At 46.8% G+C, this 21,661-nt stretch overlaps 1 long non-coding RNA gene across 1 annotated transcript in view; it reads left to right on the forward strand.

Moving 5' to 3' along the window:
• LOC108638542 overlaps positions 1–21,033 on the forward strand; it is a 31,980-nt gene extending 10,947 nt beyond the window's left edge. Inside the window, exons 2-3 of the long non-coding RNA XR_001919946.1 lie at positions 19,706–19,774; positions 20,825–21,033. This is a non-coding gene — a long non-coding RNA (uncharacterized LOC108638542). The remainder of the gene's footprint in view (positions 1–19,705; positions 19,775–20,824) is intronic.

A 21,661-nucleotide genomic window follows, 5' to 3' on the forward strand; every position in this document is an offset into this window, starting at 1 on the left:
CCTGGGCGTTCCCCTGCCGGCCTGGGGCATCCCCACTGTCCACGTAGTTTGCAGTCTGATCCCAGGTGCCCAGGTGGGGTCAGCACTATGAGATGTGTGAGGACCACGTAGGTCACAGTGACGAGACAGAGGTGGGGAGTGGACTGCAGGAGTCCAGAGCACGTCGGGGCCCTAGCAGCATGGGCTGGGGCCACAGTGCCCATCGGGCCCGCCCTGCGCGGTCTCCCAGGACCTTCACGGCATGAAGTGCCTGCCTTTGCACTGAGAAGTTAGCTGGGACGTTGTCAACCAGCCTCCTCTAGGCCCTTCCTGAGGAGCCCTCTGCAACCCCCAGGGCTGGCAGAGACGCGAGCACCGTGGCCCCGTGGGGGCGGCCCACACAGGCGGGTCCTCGGAGGTTCAGCTCCGAACTCAGAGAGCCGGCAACTTCTGGAAACAGCCAGATACCGTTCTGAGCCAAGCCCAGTAGGGCTGCTGCTGGGGCCAACCCAGGTCACCCTCGCGAGTGGCCACAAAGCAAGGAAGCACGTCCCCCACCCCGGGACCGTCACTTGCTTAGACCAAGTTCTGGAGGAGAGGCTGCCAATCTGTGTCCAGTGGTGACGGCGCTGTGGGGCAAGGAGGCAGCCTCCAGGGTGACGGGGACTCTCTGGGAGACTAAAGTTTCGCACGTTGGTCAACGTACTCAGATGCTGAGTCCAACCATCTCCTAAGAAGGGGTGGCCAGCAACCACCCAGCTCAGCCCACATCTGTGCCCTCACAAACCTGCCCCTGCTCCGTCCGGGGCCCCACCAGCCTCAGCGCGGCCACTTTTTGTCTCCTTGTCCACCCCCGACCCCAGCACCCAGATTATGAGCATCTAGGGACCAAAGGTCACGTCTTCCCACATCTAGGTCTCCATAGCTCAAAGCAACATGGAAAGATTTCATCAGTATAGGTGGAGGAAGACAGGATGTGGAATAGCCCTTGGAGGACGGCGTCCAAAGAGCAAGGATAGGGTCTCGGCCACCCACAGGGACTCTGGTCTTGAACCCTAGTGTCCTAGTCTGTAAAGCGGGGTTGGAATAACAAGTACCAGTGGTCCCTTCCTATTCTGTAATTTATGGATTTACTCACAACAGAACGTCAAAGGCAGGGGAGGCCTCTGTGCCCAGTGCCCACTGGAGGGGCAGCCTCCCCCACAGCCATGCTGGGTGGCCTCCACCTACCCCCCAAGACCATTCCCTGGCTCCACAGCGTCCCAGGGAAGGCAGCAGAGGTGGGAAGGAGGGCACGAGAGGACACGCTCTCCTGACCATCCAGCCCAGCAAAGCTAGAAACCGTCAAAAAGTAAAAATTCCATTTGTAAACAAGATCGAATTATTTGATTGTGAAACCCAGGTCCATGGAATTTAAAATAATTTAATATGAAACAATATCATTTGAAATGCTGGCCAGCCAAGGACTTGGGGGCAGGGGTATGTGTGTGTTGGGGGGAGATTCTAGCCTCCTGTGGCCGTACACAGGCTGGAACCTAGCCTCAGGGAATAATAACAAGTCATCATTCAACAAGCGTGGTTAAGAGTCAGCTATGTGGCCACCCCAGGCCAGGCACAGGGCAGCTGGCCCATGGCTCCTGTCCTTCTGGGGTTCACAGTCTCAGGGAGCAGGCAAGACATAGACAATTAAAAAGCAGAGCCGGCGATCAGGACAGGGGCATTAGGTGGCATATAATCCAAGCCAAAGGGGAGATCCAGACGGAGCCAAGGGTGAGCTGTTGGCCACAGTGGGTGTCATCGGGGGAGGCTGTGGGAGCTTCGGAACTGCAGTGAGAAACTGAGGCATCACCCTTGGGTGTGGCGGGGGCGGGGGATGCAGAATAGAAACGAGAGGATAGAAACAGTGGCTGCTTTCAACCCTAACTTCATCTTGCACTGCTGTGTGACCTTGAGCCTCACGATGGACAGAAAGTTGCTATCAAGCCTCAGTTTTGTCCCCTGCAGCGTAGGAATAATTAATCCAGGTCCCCACTCTCCCTGAAAGTGTTAGTTGCCCAGTCTCATTCAACTCTTTGCAACCCTTTGGACTGTAGCCCACCAGGCTCCTCTGTCCATGAGATTTCTCAAGCAAGAATACTGGAGTGGGTAGCTATTTCCTTCTCTAGGGGATCTTCCCAACCCAGGGATGGAACCCTGGGTCTCCTGCACTGCAGGCGGATTCTTTACTGTCTGAGCCACCAGGGAGACTTTCCCGGTGATGGCTCAGTGGTAGAGCCATCCAGAGCCTGTCTGCCAGTGCAGGAGATGCAGGTTCGATCCCTGGATGAGGAAGATCCCTGGGAGGAGGAAATGGCTCCCCACCCCAGCATTCTTGCCTGGAGAATTCCATGGACAGAGGAGCCTGGTGGGCTGCAATCCGTGGGGTCCCAAAGAGTCAGACACAACTGAGCTACTGAACACACCATCACTCCCCATCTGCAGCAAGGGTCAGAAATCATTCACGTGGAGCCCGGGGGAAGCTGACGTCACCAATGGACAGGGGCTCCCAGGTCGGGGCCAGGATGCAGTTGGCATGGGCAGGGGTGAGGCAGTGGACAGGTGCCCAGAAGCCTGGCGCCTATGCGGTGGGCTCTGTGCTCGGCTGGCTCAGTACCCCTCTGGTGCTTTTCGGAGGGATGATGAAGCCGATCGTGATACAGCAGCGCTTGGCCTCCACGCGTCCTGCCTCGACATAAACACGATCGGGAATATTTCAGGGCCGTAAAAGCAAGAAAAACAAACCCAGGGAACCCAGACAGAGAGCTTGCAAATGCTCACTTTCATGTCACATCCAGAAACCACATGTTCATCCAGCCACCTGCGGGCTTGTAGCTCCGTGGGGAAGTGCTGGCTTGTTGTGTTTAGAAAACCAAGCTGGCTGTACAGCTGCGGGGGACATCCGGGCACCGCCCCCTCCATCCTCCCAAACGCGGCTCCAGCCTTAGAGGCTGCCTCAGGGTTTCGGGGGGCACGGTGCCTCTGGGTTTGGACCCACCTGGGAGACGGGGCCAGTGGTGAGGACCTCTCATCACTGCAGTGCCCCCGTGGGCAGTCCCCTAACCTCTCTGTGCACAACGGGTTCTGGAAAATGCCCGAGATCACCTGGCCAGTGGGTGGTTCCCCTAGAATTCAAACCAGGCCCCCTGACTCCCCAGTCTCCTTCCTTCCCCACTCCCCCCCCCCCCCCGCCCCGCCACACCCCACAACGGCTGGGCATGGCCAGGGCGGAGGAGAGGGGACCAGCACACACGCCAACAAGCTACCTGGGAGCCCAGGGAGGGCTCCACGTGCCCCCCCTACCGGTCAAGGCGGCAATGCTGAGAAGCGTTATTTTTATTCCCCCCAAGCCCTGCCAGATTACATTGTCAAGGCCAGCACTTTGGAGATATTTCCTTGGTTTCGCAATTCACGCGGTGACTAACACATGTTACATTTTGAAAACCTCTCTTGGTAAAAATTTAAGCTGAATTGTAAATACATAAAAGTCTCAGTGTTAATGGGGTGCGTGATTTCCCAGTGGCTGTTTTGTAATCCCAAGATCCAGAAAGGATGTGGAATTCTATAAAAATGGGTAGCGAGCACGTATCCGAAACTGCCCTGTGAGTCCCTGGCTATCGGCAGCAGCCTTTACGTCTTGCTCATCCGTATAGAAAACCCCTTCGTGTCCCCTGCCCACCCTGCCTGGGGTTGGACGCAACCTCCCTCAGTCCATCCCAGGCTCCAGTGATAGAGCTGAGGCGCAGAGGCAAGAGGCTAGCTCAAGTCCATACCCCTGATAAGGGGTGGATCAGGACTCAATCCCAGGCCTCGTGTCTCTCTGCCGCATGGCATCCCCTGCCGGGCACCTGTGTCCCGGGCGGGTGGGTCGTCCACTCCACACAGGCCTTGGCTAATGGCCCCAGGGTGGACCTGCCTGGGACAGCCAATGCATAGACTGGACAATGGGGATCACAATCTCCGCCCGAACATTTGAAATAAGAAATGAGAGAGGCGGCAGCTTGGCGCCCTGACGACATGGGCACATCAGAGCCACGGGCAGGTGTTGGAGTCGGCATGGGAAGGTAATGGGGAGAGAAAGGTGGGAGAGGACAAGAGCCCAGAGTCGGGGAGGAGAAGACGGTCCCCTTTGAGAGAGGATGGACCGCTAGCGATGCCAGCTCAGTGCCAAGCACCCACCGTGTGGGCAGCAGCCCACCCGTCTGCAGCCTCCCGCTTGCCCCGCCCTCCGCGCCTCCATCCCTGCCCCCCGCCCCTGGTTTATTGCTTGGTGGATAATACATCAGTCTGCACTCACCCTGCTTTGGAGTCATTTACCAGTTCAGCATCAATCTCCACACTGGCTGTAGGCTCCGGGCATTAATTGGCCCATCTGGTGGGGTCCCTGTGGCATCAGCAGAGGCTGATCCAGCATCTGGTCATGGCACTCGGGTGATCATTGGCTGAATTCATGCTCCTCTGGAAGATCCAGGGAGCCACCCCACCCTGCCCCACTGCTGTGGGAAATCCCAGTGGGTTTTACCACCATAAAGAACCAGAGCAGACACGGGCCCGTCTGATGGCTTCAGGGGGCTGTGTAGGGGTACGGCGGGCAGCTCCCTGATCAGCAGAGCCCACTGGGCATGCAGGGGGCCAGGAGGTGGCCGTGCAACCAGGGACACCTTATGGTACAATAAAAGCCGGACAGGTATTGAATTTTCTTCGAAATCCAGGGCCTGTTGGTCTGGGCTCCTCTTGACTCCCTGACCACCACCGCCACCCAAGCTGCCTGACAAGCCCAGGCTCCGGCATCAAGGCCCAAGTCCCCTGGGGCCTGAGGGTCCCCTGGCCAAGGCGTCCTCACCAACATTCCATGACTTGGATCTTGCAACCCCATATGGCTGTTGGAGTCCACTAAAAGATGTGTCCATCCAAAGATAAAAGGTTGAGAGGCTGCTTTCTGAAGAACTTCACGGGCGTGGAGGGAGAGGTATCAACTCAGTTTGGGTGTTACAGTTAGGTGTAGACTTCTTTTTATTATTTTTAATTGGGAGATGATTGCTTTACAATATTGTGCTGGCTTCTGCCATCCAACAACGTGAACCAGCCGCAAGTACACATAAGTCCCCCCTCTGAAGGGAAGGGAGGGGAGGGGAGGGAGGGGAGGGAGGGGAGGGAGGGGAGGGGGGCCCACCCCGCACCCCCACCCCACCCTGCCTGGCTGGGTTGTCACAGAGCACTGAGCTGGCTCCCAGCATCACGCAGCAAATCCCCACTGGCCATCGCTTTTATTCGTGACAGTGTGTATATGTCAACGCTACTCTCTCAATCCGTCCCACCCTCTCCTTCCCCTGCTCTGTCCAAAGTCTGTTCTCTACGTCTGCATATCTCTTCCTGCCCTGAAACTAGGTTCATCAGCACCAGTTTTCTAGATTCTGTATATATGCATTAATATGTGAAATTTGTTTTTCTCTTTCTTGCTTACTTCACTTTGTATAACAGGCTCTCGGTTCATGCACCTCACCAGAACCGACTGGAATGCATTCCTTTTTTATGACTGAGTGAGATTCCGTTGTCTATATGTACCAAAATTTCTTTATCCTTTCTTCTGCCAGTGGACATCTAGGTTGCTTGCTAGCTGTTATTAGTAGTGCTGCTATGAACATTGGGGTTCTTTTTCATGATTCCTAAGCAGGCGAGACGTGGTCTAGCTCTCAAGAGACAAACACATTTGGGGCATAAACAAGGTACAGAGAACCCAGAGATAATCACAATACAGTGTGATAGGTGTAAAAAAAAAAAAAAAAAGTGTGTCCAGAGCCCACAGGGGAAGGACCATTTCTAGATAGGGGTCAACATAGGCTCACCAATGAAAGGAAATTTCCATCAGCTCTTGTGATTTTAATTTGGTTCGTATCCCCAGAATTCCCATTATATTAGAGCCGACAGGGCCCTTAATGGAATTATTCAGCTTTCAGTAATAACGAGTTTGTCTAGGTCATGTAGGGAAGTACTTTAAAGTTATTCTGTCTTTTTTTTTTTTTTTTTTTAATGATTGCAATGACTTACAATGCCGGAAAAGACATTTTCCTTAATTCAATTACCAAGTGAACTAAATGCATTTGCTGCAGATAATTAAGAATCTTTATAAATATGAAACAATTAGCCCTTCAGAATACAGTACTAGATGTTATTATTCAAGCTGGCTTCTCAATCAGAAACCCCGTTTTTCAAAACAGTTCCAACGTACTGCATGCCACTCTCCTGGGGCAGAGCTGCTGGTGTCCAGCTTGAGGGACCCAGACCACTCCATCCTGCGAGAGTCACTGAGACGCAGTTGTTTGCCGGCAGCCACCCTCCTCAGACCCCGAGCTGCCCGCAGCCAGGGCTGTCCTCACTCACGCCTCAGTCCCTTCTAGCCTCGCTGTTCAGCCACCAAGTCGTGTCCGGCTCTTTGCGACCCCACGGACTGTAGCCACCAGGCTCCTCTGTCCATGGGATTCTCCAGGCAACCATGCCCTCCTCCAGAGGGTCTTCCCAACCCAGGAATGGAGCTCGTGTCTCTTATGTCTCCTCCACTGGCAGGTGGATTCCTTACCACTAGGGCCACTTGGGAAGCCAGTGATAAATATGACATGGAACTGTAAATCAGAAAGAGAAAGATAAATATTGTTTACTAACACATAAATGTAGAATCTGAAAACATTAGTGTAGATGACCTTATTTACAAAGCAGAAATAGAGACACAGACATAAGAACAAATATCTGGGTAGCGAGGGGGAAAGAAGGGGTAGGATGGATCGGGACATTGAGGTTGACACATACACACTACGATACTATGCGTGAAATAGATAACTGACGAGAACCTATTGGATAGCTCAGGCAACCCTACCTAAAGCTCTATGGTGACCTTAATAGGAAGGAAATCCAAACAAGAGGGGATATATGTAGACATATAGTTGATTCACTCTGCTGTACAATTCAGTTCAGTTCAGTTCAGTTCAGTTACTCAGTCGTGTCCGATTCTTTGTGACCCCGTGAATCGCAGCACGCCAGGCCTCCCTGTCCATCACCAACTCCCGGAGTTCACTCAAACTCACGTCCATTGAGTCGGTGATGCCATCCAGCCATCTCATCCTCTGTCGTCCCCTTCTTCTCCTTCCCCTAATCCCTCCCAGCATCAGAGTCTTTTCCAATGAGTCAACTCTTCGCATGAGGTGGCCAAAGTACTGGAGTTTCAGCTTTAGCATCATTCCTTCCAAAGAAATCCCAGGGTTGATCTCCTTTAGAATGGACTGGTTGGATCTCCTTGCAGCCCAAAGGACTCTCAAGAGTCTTCTCCAACACCACAGTTCAAAAGCATCAATTCTTCGGTGCTCAGCCTTCTTCACAGTCCAACTCTCACATCCATACGTGACTACTGGAAAAACCATAGCCTTGACTAGACGGACCTTAGTCAGCAAAGTAATGTCTCTGCTTTTCAATATGCTATCTAGGTTGGTCATAACTTTTCTTCCAAGGAGTAAGCGTCTTTTAATTTCATGGCTGCAGTCACCATCTGCAGTGATTTTGGAGCCCCCAAAAATAAAGTGTGACACTGTTTCCACTGTTTCCCCATCTATTTCCCATGGAGTGATGGGACTGGATGCCATGATCTTCGTTTTCTGAATGTTGAGCTTTAAGCCAACTTTTTCACTCTCCTCTTTCACTTTCATCAAGAGGATCTTTAGTTCCTCTTCACTTTCTGCCATAAGGGTGGTGTCATCTGCATATCTGAGATTATTGATATTTCTCCCGGCAATCTTGATTCCAGCTTGTGTTTCTTCCAGCCCAGCGTTTCTCCTCATGTACTCTGCATAGAAGTTAAATAATCAGGGTGACAATAGACAGCCTTGACATACTCCTTTTCCTATTTGGAACCAGCCTGTTGTTCCATGTCCACCCCAATAAAAATAATTAATGATATAGAACTATACTCGAACACCACACCAACGTCAAATTCCTCCATGTGATATTTCACTACAAAATGGAAGATTAACTATGAGGGTAATTAGGCGATGGGTTCTTGGGACCTCTCTACTAATTTTGCAACTTCCTGTGAATCTACAGTACTCCATTTTTTTAAGTTTTTTTTAGCTTATTGACATGTTATTCGCATATAGGATTGTGAGATATTTGAAGAGTACATCATGGTGTTTTGATACACTTATACAGGTTTCCCAGGTGGCGCAAATGGTAAAGAACCCACTTGCCAATGCTGGAGACCTGAGAGATGGGGGTTCCACCCCCGGGTAGGGAAGATTCCTTGGAGGAGGGTATGGCAACCCGCTCCAGTATTCTTGCCAGAGAAATGCCATGGACAGAGGAGCCTGGGGTCGCAAAGAATCAGACATGACTGAAGCAACTTAGCATGTACGAACATCGTGAAAGGATTCCCCCCCAACTAGATAATTAACATGCCTGTCACCTCACATAAAGAAAGATTGAAGGTGGGAGGAGAAGGGGATGACAGAGGATGAGATGGTTGGATGGCATCACCGACTCAATGGACATGAGTTTGAGTAAGCTCCAGGAGTTGGCGATGGACAGGGAGGCCTGGAGTACTGTGGTCCATGGGGTCGCAAAGAGTTGGACACGGCTAAGCAAATGAACTGAACTGATCACCTCACATATTTATCCTTTTTTTATTTTTTGGTGAGAACATTTGGTTTGCTCTCTCAGGAGTTTTCACTTATTAAAAGTTTAAAGAAGAAACAAACAAAAAGAAGTGCATTTGGCGTGGGGGTAGCGGAGCCACCCATCGCCAACAGGAGCAGCTTCATCCTCATCCATTCAGACCTCCAGAGAGCCTGGGATTCCACTCTGAATCCCTCCGAGATGCGCTGACTCCCGTGAGCCCCTCCCACGTTGCTGTACAGCAGAGGAGCCCAGTTCGGTGCCCTGTGATGACCTAGAGTGGCGGGATGGAGCAGGAGGGAGTGAGGCTTAAGACGGATGGGCTATTGTTCAGTTGCTCAGTCGTGTCCGACTCTTTGCAGCCCCGTGGACTGCAGCACGTCAGGCTTCCCTGTCCTTCACTATCTCCCAGAGTTTGCTCAAATTCATGTCCATTGAGTCAGTGACGCATTCCAACCATCTCGTCCTCTGTCATCCCCTTCTCCTTTGCCCTCAGTCTTTCCCAGCATCAGGGTCTTTTCCAATGAGCTGGCTCTTGGCATCAGGTGGCCAAACTATTGGAGCTTCAGTGTCAGTTCTTCCAGTGAATACTCAGGGTTGATTTCCTTTAGAGGGAGGGAAGATATATATAGATATAAATGACGTGCATTGTAGTCTGGCAGAAACCAACACAATATTGTAAAAACTAAAAAATAATAAAATTTTGTTTTAAGCTTTATAAGCCTTCAAGTCCTTGAACATTATTTTTTCTGCTTTAGGCAAAACTGCACAGGTGTCCAGCGGCTCCTTAAAAAAAAACGGTGTTGAGGCAGACCACCTTCTCCGAGTCTGATGGGGAAGAGGCTCCCCAGGCCACACTTACCAGCTAAGTGACCTGGGGCGAGTTACTTAACCAGTGCTTCTTCGATCCCTCATCTAAAAACCGGGGATAATGATACCTGTCTGCAGGCTTTCACAAGGAGTGCCTAAGATAATGGGTGTGAAAGCACTAATTTGAGCGTGGCCCCCAGGAGGAGATCGATAAACAGCTGTTTCTGTGATGCATCCTAGCCACCCGAGCAGACCACAATATTTCTGTCTTCTGAAACACTCCCTAGAGAAGCAACTTGCTGCTGCAAATAAGACCTCCGCGTTGGGTCCTACGAGCTTCCGCCTATTCAGCTCTCTCACTGCATGAACGTCAAGGTGTCAAGGTCCTTGAACAGGATCCGGAGCCCCGACTCCTGGCCTTTCCTCCTGACCCCTTCGCCGCTCACCTAAGGCCCACGCTGCTAGGCCTCCCGTTGGTATCTGCCTCAGTGGGCTTTTCTGGACGGAGCCCTTCCTGTAGGCCCTGGGGCTCAAGTTCCCGCCTCGTAATAAAGACGAGGGAGGGTGTTTATGACGGAGCCAGGCACTGAGTGTGGTCCAGGCTGAACTTGGCTCTGCCCTCTGTTTGTCTTCTCCTCCCTGGGGCGGGCTTGGGGCGCGGGCGTGGGGCTCTCACTCGGCCAGCCTGGCAGCGTCCAGGGTTCTACCCAGGACCGGAGACAGACAAAGAGGCTGCGTCTCCACATCAGGGCTGAACTTCCACCTTAGGCCCCCCTTTGAGTCTTATTTCGCTAATAAGATCAGACAGGCTTGCAATTTTAGGTAACTGCAGTTGCTAAGACTGGAAGAGGGACTCATTCCCTGGCGTTCCCACAAGTCCTTCCCGGCTTGTTTAGCTTGGGAAATGAGGCAAGAACAGGTAGAAACACTCGGGGTCAAACACAAGCCATCACGAGAGAGACTGACTCAGGCTTTACTGACAGCTTGATTCACCCCCTCAGCCCTCTCATAGGCTATTTATTTATTCATTTATTCAGTAAATATTTATGGAGCAGCTCACCTGTGTCCTGACCTTGTCACACCCTCAGGCTTCTGCCTGGTCTGGGTCATGGCCACACCCCTGCGCCCCAACCTGTACCCTTCAGGCCCTGTCGAAGGTTGCCTCCTCTGGGAAGCCTGCACCTGATCTGTGCCAGACACCTTCCCACCCTCTCTCTCCCGAGGAAGGCCAGCTGGAATGCCTAGGTCACACAGGCCTGACCAAGAGCAAGGCTATCTCATGTGCGTCCTGGGGCCAGTTAGCAAAGCTTTCTAACCAGTTCCCCTTGTCTGCAAGGTGTGGATAATACTCATTTCTGCTGTTGCTGCTTAGTCACTAAGTCATGTCCGACTCTTTGCGACCCCATGGGCTGGAGCATACCAGGCTTCCCCGTTCTCCACTCTCCCCTGGAGTTTCCTCAAGTTCATGTCCACTGAGTCGGTGATGCTATCTGATCATCTCATCCTCTGTCATCCCCTTCTTCTCCTACCCTCAATATTTCCCAGCATCAGGGTCTTTTCCAATGAGTCAACTCTTTGCATAAGATGGCCAAAGTATTGGAGTTTCAGCTTCAGCATCAGTCCTTCCGATGAATATTCAGGGTTGATTTCCTTTAGGATGGACTGGTTGGATCTGCTTGCAGTCCAAGGGACTCTCAAGAGTCTTCTCCAACACCACAGTTCAAAAGCATCAATTTTTCAGCGCTCAGCCTTCTTCACAGTCCAACTCTCACATCCATACATGACCACTGGAAAAACCATAGCCTTGACTAGATGGACCTTTGTTGGCAAGGTAATGTCTCTGCTTTTCAATATGCTATCTAGGTTGGTCATAACTTTTCTTCCAAGGAGTAACCGCCTTTTAATTTCATGGCTGAAATCACCATCTGCAGTGATTTTGGAGCCCAAAAAAATAACGTCTGACACTGTTTCAACTGTTTCCCCATCTATTTCCCATAATGTGATGGGACCAGATGCCATGATCTTCGTTTTCTGAATATTGAGCTTTAAGCTGACTTTTCACTCTCCTTTTTCACTTTCATCAAGAGGCTTTTTAGTTCCTCTTCACTTTCTGCCATAAGGGTGGTGTCATCTGCATATCTGAGGTTATTGACATTTCTCCCGGCAATCTTAATTCCAGCTTGTGTTTCTTCCAGCCCAGCGTTTCTCATGATGTACTCTGCATACAAGTTAAATAAGCAGGGTGACAATATACAGCCTTGACGTACTCCTTTTCCTATTTGGAACCAGTCTGTTGTTCCATGTCCAGTTCTAACTGTTGCTTCCTGACCTGCATGTAGGTTTCTCAAGAGGCAACTCAGGTGGTCTGGTATTCCCATCTCTTTCAGAATTTTCTGCAGTTTATTGTGATCCACACAGTCAAAGGCTTTGGCATAGTCAATAAAGCAGAAATAGATAATACCCCCTAAAACGAAATGCCTGTGGATGTTACATAAAATATAAGAAACATCATTTGCAATGTGCAATTGAGCTTGCAGGAAGGTGAAGAAGTCACCCAGAATTTAAGGGAGAGGTAAAAGTGAGTGACGGCTTAGCCAGTCCTGAAGCTGACGTGACTCCAGGCTATCAGTCAGGCCCAGGGCCCTAGCAGTGTAGGTCTTGGTGGTTGTCAGGGACAGGAGAGAGGGCTTATGGCACCTGCAAGATGGGATGTTGGGACCCCCCCTCCCCTGCAGCCAGCATCTCCAGGCACAGATGGACACATTCCCGGCCTTCTTCCAACTGGCCTGGCCTCGGGACTGGTTCTGGCCAATGGATGGTGAGAAGAAGAGAGGTGAATCACTTCTAGACCAAAACCAGACTCTGTGGGCCATCCGTCAAGATGGCAGAGCTGTGTTGGGATTGTGGCAACATAGGTCACTGAGTTGCTCCATGTGGGGCCGCCGTCTGGACAGTTGCTCAGAGTCCCTGAAAACTTTGCAGGAGCAAGAAGCCTCTGTTGGGCTTAGCCAGAGAGAGGGGATTGGTCTTTAGGGAAGCAGGACTTCCTGACTAAAAAGTTGGCAAAGGAGATGGCAAGCAAGCCGCTGTCTTCATCTGGAATCTAGGTGGAGAAAACCAGTCTCCTGTGTTCTTATTTCACAAAAGTTTGTGGGTCACATTTACACTACGTTTTGGTCCAGAAAACCCCAAACTGTAAAATTAAAGATATTTCCAATAAGGTTCTCCTGCTGGAAGCAAACGCAAATCCCCCTCCTCCACAACCTGGCCTCAAAGGACCCCACAAATATAAACCTACCAACGAGGTGTTCACAGTCCCAAGTCAGAACCCCGAGTTCATCAGATACATGCAACTACTAATTAAGGAACTTAAATAAACATTTCTTTTAAATGTTTGTAAAATTTATTTAATTGGAGGATAATTCCTTTACAATATTGTGATGGCCTCTGCCATATAGCAGTGCGAATCGGTCACAGGCGTACATGGGCCCCCTGCCTCTCAAGCCCCGCTCCTATGCTTTGCTCGAGTTGTCACAGAGCGCCGGCTTTGTGTTCCCCGCATCGTATATCAAACTCCCACTGGCTATCTGAAAAGAAACGCATTTGAGTCAGTTCCAATGAGGTGGATGAACCTAGAGCCTATGGTATAGAGTGAAGTCAGAAAAACAAATATTGTACATTAACACATATGTTGGAATCCAGAAAGATAGTATCAACGATCCTATATGCAGGGCAGCAAAGGGGACACAGAGATGAAAACCAAACTTTTGGACACAGTGGGGGAAGAAGAAGGTGGGATGATGTGAGAGAACAGCATTAAATGTTTTAAAGAACTGAAACTGGAAACCAAAATTATGGGGAATTAATAAAGCACTCTCGGGGATGGGGGGGGAGACCAAATAAATTTGAAAAGGAACCAAGCAGAATTGGCTGTGAAAATCTTACTGATGGTATGAAAACCTTCATATTTGGAAAAATGGCAGATTAGACCTGTTTCCTGAAAACAGAATTTGTCAAATAAAAGGTGGAGTGAAAGAAATTACCTGCTGATGCAAAGAGAAAAAAAGGAGGTCAGAAAAAAAAAGAAAGCCGTTAAGAGACACGAGGATCAAATAAATAGCATAACGTTATCTAATTGACATTCTAGAAGCAACTAGACAGAACAGGACTAAAAGGTGAACTTCGTGAAGATACAATGACGAAGAATTTCCCAGAACTGACGATGGATGGAAATCTTACATTTAAGATGCATGGCAAGTCTGTAGCAGGATAAATGAAAATGAATTCATGCCTGACATATCAAAGTAACACTGCTGGAGATCAAAAACAAAGCAGAAGCATAAAAGCAGCCTTTTATTCATTCACTCACGTATAAAAGAGAGATTTTTTTTTTTTTTTTTGAACACCTACTACATGTCAGGCACTCATGTAGACGCTCGGGATGCATCAGTGGAAAAATACACAGAGTTCTTGCTCATTCTCACAGGGGACGGAGATAATGAATAAGCATAAGTAAGTAAATTTTACAGTGTGTTAGAAAGTGATGGGTGTGCCAAGGGAAAAAAAGCAAGAAGAAAAAATAGGGGATTTGGAATATGTGTGTGGTGGGGAGGAGCCGGGGCAGAGTGTAATATTTAGTGAAATGTCAAGGGAGGCCTCTTTGAGAAGGCGAAGTTTGAGCAAAGACTTGAAGAGAAGAGGGAGTTAGTGAGACGGATGGAGGAGGAGACACTTCAGGCAGAGGGAACAGCCAAGGGCTCCCTTGTCTGCAGAGCTCCTTGTGTGAAGTATCTGTTCAGTTTTTCATCCAATATTTTAATTACGTTGTTCATGCGCTTATTAAATTCTGCTAAAGTCCCTTATCAGATTGTGAGCTGCAGCTCTGTTCTCGCAGCCTGGTTTGTCTGTCCACGGTCTTAACGGGTCATTTGAAAGCCGGATGTTCATTTTGCTGGCGTCCATTTTCGTCATTTTGCGCTTTGTGACGGTGCGGGTCTTACTAAGAACCCTTTGCCGGAGTACTTCCCGGGTGGTACAGTGGATTTGAATCCGACTGCCGATAAAGACGACACAGGTTCAGTCCCTGGACCCAGAAGATTCCAGGTGCTATGGGGCAAACTAAACCTACGTGCCGCAGACACACAGCCCGCAGCCCAGAACCTGTGCTCCACAACCAGAAAAGCCAGCACAAGAAGCCGTGCCACAGCAGCAACCCAGGGCCACCAGAAATAAAGAGAGAAAATGCAAAGAATTTAAAAACCCTTTGCCTACCTCAAGGGCACAAATCATCTCTCTCCATTTCCTAGAAGTTTTATATTTTTGGTTTTTATGTTCGGGTCTGTGATCCATTTCAAAATTACTTTTGTGTGTGATGTGAGGTAGGGGTTGAGGTTCGTGTTTTTATGTATGTTTATGTTTTTATGTATCAATATTTGTTTTAAAGACTTTCCTTTTCCCTAAGATTCACCACACCCATTTTTTTAAAAAATCAGTTGGCCATACAAAGCTGGATCTTTTTCTAGGTTCTCTATTCTGTTCCACTGATCTAGATATTTGTTCTTACACCAACGGCATACTGCTTCACAGTAGGTCTTAAAATTCAGTGGTATAAATCCTCCTTCTTTCTTCTTTTTCAAAATTGATTTGGCTATTCATGTTCCTTGAATTTCCATGTAAATTTTAGAACTGCCTTATCAACTGCCACAAAAAGACCAGTGTGATTATAATTGAGATTCGCACTGAATCCATAGATTATTGATGGCAAAATTGATATCTAACCATATCGAATCTTTGGATCCATGAACAAGATATAGCTCTTTATTTCTTCATACCATCTTTAGTTTCTCTCTTATTTTTCTTTTTAATTTCAGTGTTTTATAGTTTTTAGGGGGCAGGTCTGGTATATATTGTGTGACGTTTATCCCTAGGCGTTCATGTAAGTTATGCTATCGTAAACTGTATTGTTTGTTAAGGTTTTGTTTTTTTTTTTCAAAACAAACAACTTTTTATTGATGTAGAATTATTTTTGGCAGTCTTGACCACATGTTTATTCTGTTTATATTAACGATTTCCTAAAACTCACTATGTAGTAGGTATCTATTGTTACATTTTAAAAGTAACCCAAAACACAGAGACTTAAGACAACAAAATTTATTAACAACTTCTGAGCATCAGCAATCCATGAACTGAGTGGTTCAGGCTCAAGGCTTCTCACAAGGTTACAGTCAAGCGATGGCTAGACCTGTAATATATAAAGCCTTTACTTAGGTGTATGCACTTTTGGTGTTTTATTGTTGTTTTTTTTTAATTTAAGGATAATTGATTTACAATATTGTGTTGGTTTCTGCCATGCATCAACCTGAATCAGCCATAGGTGTACGTACATCCCCGCCCTCTCGACCATCCCTCCCACCTCCCACCCCTCTAAGTTGTTACAGAGTCCCAGTTTGAGTTCTGTGAATTATACAGCGAATTCCCACTGGCTATCTACTTCATGTGTGGTAGTGTATATGTTTCCACGCTGTTCTCGCCAACTGACGTACAGCTGATTTACAATGTTGTGTTAGTTTCAGGAGTACAGCAAAGAGATTTAGTTTATGTATCTATATATTCATATACATATGCAAATATATACATTCTTTATATGCACGTGTACATATATACACATTTATATACATATATAATATATATACATTTATATATACATAAAAACAATATATATATATATTCTTTTTTAGACGCAGAATATCAGAAGACACATATACCCTTTAGTCACCTTTTCTAATGGTAACGCCTAAGTCATGGACTAATTTAAAAACCGAGATATTAACACTGGTAAAATACTGTTAACTAAACTACAAATTTTATTTGGATTTTACCACTTTTCCACAAATGCTCTTCACTTCTGGAGTGCAGCTCAGGATCCCACGCTGCCTCTAGTTGGCGCGTCCTTAGGCCCCTGCAGTCTTGCGGTTGTTCAGTGTTTCCGTTGGTCAGGACTCGGCACTCTTGAAGAGCAGTCAGTGGTCAGGTGTTTTCTGGACCGTTCCTTGATTTGTGTTGCGTCATGCCTTCTCATAGTGATTTGAGGTTCTGCATCATCAAGAGAAATACCATAGGAGTAACCTGTGCCATATCAGGGAGTCCTCGATGTTACCGTGTCTTATTTCTTGTGACGGGAACTTTCATCATTTTGTAAAGATGGTGTCTGTCAGGTTCCTCCACTGTATAGCCACTATTTTTCTTTTTGTAAGAGAGCAGGGAGATACTTTGAGGCAATGCAAAGGTTCTGTTTCTTCTTACACTTTCTCCCACTAATTTTAGCATCCATTGGTGTATTTTGCCTCCATGATATCCATGAAATTCTATTTGGATTTTTCTATTTCCCCTTATTCCTTTTTACATGAATTAATTGGGCTTCTTCTATAAATAGGTATCATTCATTTTCATTTCACTTCAGTGATATTCCTTTTCATATAATTTCATTTATTTATCTATTACATTATTAATTTATATTTGTTCAGACTAAAATATATTCAGTTTATTATTTGGGTTATAATCCAATACTTGTTGTTCAGTCACTCAATCATACCCGACTCTTTGAGAACTCATGGACTGCAGCACACCAGGCTTCCCTTCCATCACCATCTCCCGGAGCTTGCTCAAACTCATGTCTGTTGAGTTGGTGATGCCATCCAACCATCTCATCCTCTGTCGTCCCCTTCTCCTGCCCTCAGTCTTTCCCAGCATCAGGGTCTTTTCCAATGAGTTGGCTCTTCACATCAGGTGGCCAAAGTACTAGGGCTTCAGCTTCAGCATCAATCCTTCCAATGAATATTCAGGGTTGATTTCCTTTAAGACTGACTGGTTTGATCTTGCAGTCCAAGGGACTCTCAAGAGTCTTCTCCAGCACCACAGTTTGAAAGCATCAATTCTTTCGCACTCAGCCTTCTTTATGCTCCAAATCTCACATCCATACATGACTACTGGAAAAATCACAGCTTTGACTATATGGAGCTTTATCAGTAAAGTAATATGTCTGCTTTTTAGAATGCTGTCTAGGTTTGTCATAACTTTTCTTCCAAGGAGTAAGAGTCTTTTAGTTTCATGGCTGAAATCACCATCTGCAGTGATTTTGGAGCCCCAAAAAATAAAGTCTGTCACTCTTTCCATTGTTTCCCCATCTATGTGCCATGAAATGATGGGACCGGATGCCATGATCTTCATTTTTGAATCTTGAGTTTTAAGCCAGCTTTTTCACTCTCCTCTTTCACTTTCATCAAGAGGCTCTTTAGTTCTTCACTTTTTGCCATAAGAGTGGTGTCATCTGCATATCTGAGATTACTGATATCTCTCCCGCCAATCTTGATTCCAGCTTGTGCTTCATCCAGCGTGGCATTTCACATGGTGTACTCTGCATATAAGTTAAATAAGCAGGGAGACAATATACAGCCTTGACGTACTCCTTTCCCAGTTTGAACCAGTCCATTGTTTCATGTCTGGTTCTAACTGTTGCGTCTTGACCTGCATACAGATTTCTCAGGAGACAGGGAGGGTGGTCTGATAGCCCCATCTCTTTAAGAATTTTCCACAGTTTGTTGCGATCCAGGCAGTCTCTTGCTTTTTTGCTGATCCAATGGATGTTGGCAATTTGATCTCTGGTTCCTCTGCTTTTTCTAAATCCAGCTTGTACATCCAGAAGTTCTCAGTTCACGTGCTGTTGAAGCCTAGTTTGAAGGATTTTGAGTATTAACTTGCTAGCATATGAAATGAGTGCAATTGTGTGGTTGTTTGAGCATTCTTTGACATTGCCCTTCTTTGGGATTGGAATGAAAACTGACCTTTTCCAGTCCTGTGGTCACTGCTGAGTTTTCCAAATTTGCTGGCATATTGAGTGCAGCACTTTGATAGCATCATCTTTTAGGATTTGAAATAGCTTAGTTGGAATTCCATCACCTCCACTAGCTTTGCTAGTAGTGATGCTTCCTAAGGCCCACTTGACTTCACACTCCAGGATGTCCAGTTCTAGGTGAGTGATCACATCACCGAGGTCATCCGGGTCATTAAGATCTTTTTTGTATAATTCTTCTGTGTATTCTCTATGTCTTCTGCTTCTGTTAGGTCCATACCATTTCGGTCCTTTATCGTGCCCATCTTTGCGTGAAATATTCCCTTGATATCTCTAATTTTCTTGAGGAGATCGCTAGTCTTTCCCCTTCCATTGTTTTCCTCTATAATCAAATACTGTCAGGTTTATTCTGTTTCTAATATTGTTACAGCATTGGCCATTGGGAGCTCTTTCAGACTGGCTCGGGTGCCTTTTCAATATTCCCTCATTCTTTTGCTTTTCGTTTATATAATTCATTTATAACACAGCATTTTAAATTTTCACTTACCAACTTTTTTTGATAGTATGTGAACATACAATTGATTTTTGTATATTTAAAATAGGTTTCTATAAGCAGCATATGGGGTCTTCCCTAGTGACTCAGATGGTGAAGAATCTACCCGCAATGCAGGAGACCTGAGTTCGATCCCTGGGTTGAGAAGCTTCCCTGGAGAAGGAAATGGCTACCGACTCCAGAATTCTTGCCTGGACAATTCCATGGACAGAGGAGCCTGGCGGGCTCCAGTCCATGGGGCCGCAAAGAGCCAGACACGACTGAGCGGCTAACATGTTCACTTTCAAGCAGCATATAGTTGAGCCTTGCTCTTTCATCCCGTGTCACAATCTCTGCCTTTTACTAAAGTATGTGCAGATGTAAACGTTTGATATAATTATCAGAATCACTGGGTGTAGGTCTACCATCTTTCCACTTTTTTTTGGACTATGTTGGGTCTGCATTGCTCGGTGGCTTTTCTCCAGCTGTGGCAAGCAGGACCACTCTCTAGATGCCGAACACAAGCTTCTCATTGCTGTGGCTCCTCCTGTTGCAGAGCATGGCCTCCGGGGTCCATGGGCTTCAGAAGCTGTGGCACACGGGCTTAGCTGCCCCATATGGAATCTTCCCAGACCAGGGATGAGGCTCGTATCTCTGCATTGGCAGGAGGACTCTCAACAACGGAGCCAGCAGAGAAGCCGTATCCCCTTGTTTCTTATTTGTCCCATCTGTCTTTTGTTCTTTTTTTCCTTTCTTCTTTGCAATTAATTATGTTTTTTTAATTTCCATTTTCCCCACAGATTGATTCTCTCTAATCAATCGAATCTCTTTGTTCTAATTTTCAGAAGTAGCTCCAGAATTTAAATGTACATATCACAGTCTACCGTCAAATGTTGTACCACTTCACATATAATGTAAGTATCCTGCAACAATATTCTTTCATTTAATTCCGCTGTCCTATGTACTACTGTGGTCATAGATTTTACTTTTCAGAGTATATTGTTGATATTTTGTTTCAAATGGTCAGTTGTTTTTTAAGGAAATTAAAAGTTGAAGAAAATTTTTCTTTTAGTGTTTTTAAATGCAATTAGCATAATAATGTTTAATATTTCATGTAAAAATTAATATTCCATACTTGTTTGTATATTTTAATGTTTAATATACAAAATGTATAGGAGGTTGATTATCAAACATTACTTCTTTCAGGGAATAGATTGAAATTTTATTATTATTGAGTTTCTATTTGAATCTGAATGAAATGAGTATACATGACATCTATAATTTAAATATATTAATTCAAGTTTTTAAATAAAACTAAGAACTGCCAGAATGCCACAAATATCACTGTGAATAACCAGTCTTAAAATGAGCTTTTGTTTGTTTTTAATTTTTTTTTTTACATTTCTCTACATATTTGCCACTTCTGATACTCTTGCCTCTTTTTCTGTAGATCCAGATTTCTACCTAATATTATCTTCTTTCTGCTTCCTTTAATATTAACTTCCTTTAATATTTCCTGTAATGTCAGTCTGCTCGGGTCTTTAAAACTCCTTATTTTGCCTTGCATTTTGGAAAGATAGTTTTGCAGAAAATAGAATTCTAGATGAACAATTTCTTTCTCTATTTTAAAGATATTAGCCCCACTGACTTCCAGCTTGCACTGTTTCCAAAAAGAACACGACTGGCATTTGCAGATTGTTCCTCTATAGGTCTCCTTCTTACCTGGCTGCATTTAGTGTTTTCTGTTTATCTCTGAATTCAGAAAATTAATTATGATAGAGCTCAGTGTGCTTTTCTTTTTATTTATTCTGCTTCATATTCATTGAACTCAGATTTGTATATTTATAGTTTTTATCAAATTGGGATGTGGCATTTCAGCTAGGCTTCCCAGAAGGAACACTTCTGTCTTTGAGAATAAAGGCCAACTGATTATTATTAATGACCCTAATAACCACTCTTCTTAGGATGCTGTCCAGAAGTCAGAACAAGCAGGTCCCAGTTTGATGCTAACGACGCTGTGATGTGGGTTGAATTCTGGTGAGAATCTGAGGTTCTCTCAGTTCCTTAGAGACTCGACGCATCACCACCACTGCCTTTGGGCTTGGCCGTGGTGATGGATAAGGCATCCCAGGTGGCTCAGTGGTAAAGAACCTGCCTGCCAATGCAGGAGACACAGGAGAGGCGGGTTCCATCCCTGGGTCGGGAGATAATGGCAACCCACTCCCGTATTCTTGCCTGGAGAATCCCATGGACAGAGGAGCCTGGCGGGCTTCTCTCTGCGGGGCACCACAGAGTCGGACTCAGCTGCACACACATGCACAGCTGGTGATGGATACACCACATGCTACCCAGGATGCAGGAAGGGCACCCGTCCTTTAGAAGAGGGAAGCAGTCTGTTTGAGCTTGGTGAGTGGACCTCCTATGCAGCCCCAACTGCCTGGCAGGTCAAAGGGTAAGGGAGGAGGGTGGGTCTGCACTGTCTCTGGGGTCTTCATCCCTGTAGGGTCCACGTGGCTGGGCACACATCCCCAGGAGGCTGGCATGGCTGAGCACCCACCTCTCCTGGCCACTTGTCCTTCCCCATCCTCAACACCACATTTGCAGCTATTCTGTTACCTCTCCCAGGCATTGGCCCAAACATCGAACTCAACCCTTCCTCCTCCTTTCCGATGATAAACCACTCGTGGAGGGCTCCTGTTCAAAGACAGGGGCTGTTACACGGCAGCCTTGAGAAGACCAAGGGTCAGACCTTCCTCAGCCCTCCACTTTGCCCTTCCCACCAGGCACCCCCCCATCCCACT

Source organism: Capra hircus, chromosome 21 (genome assembly GCF_001704415.2).
Source record: "Capra hircus breed San Clemente chromosome 21, ASM170441v1, whole genome shotgun sequence".
Classification (NCBI taxonomy): domain Eukaryota; kingdom Metazoa; phylum Chordata; class Mammalia; order Artiodactyla; family Bovidae; genus Capra; species Capra hircus.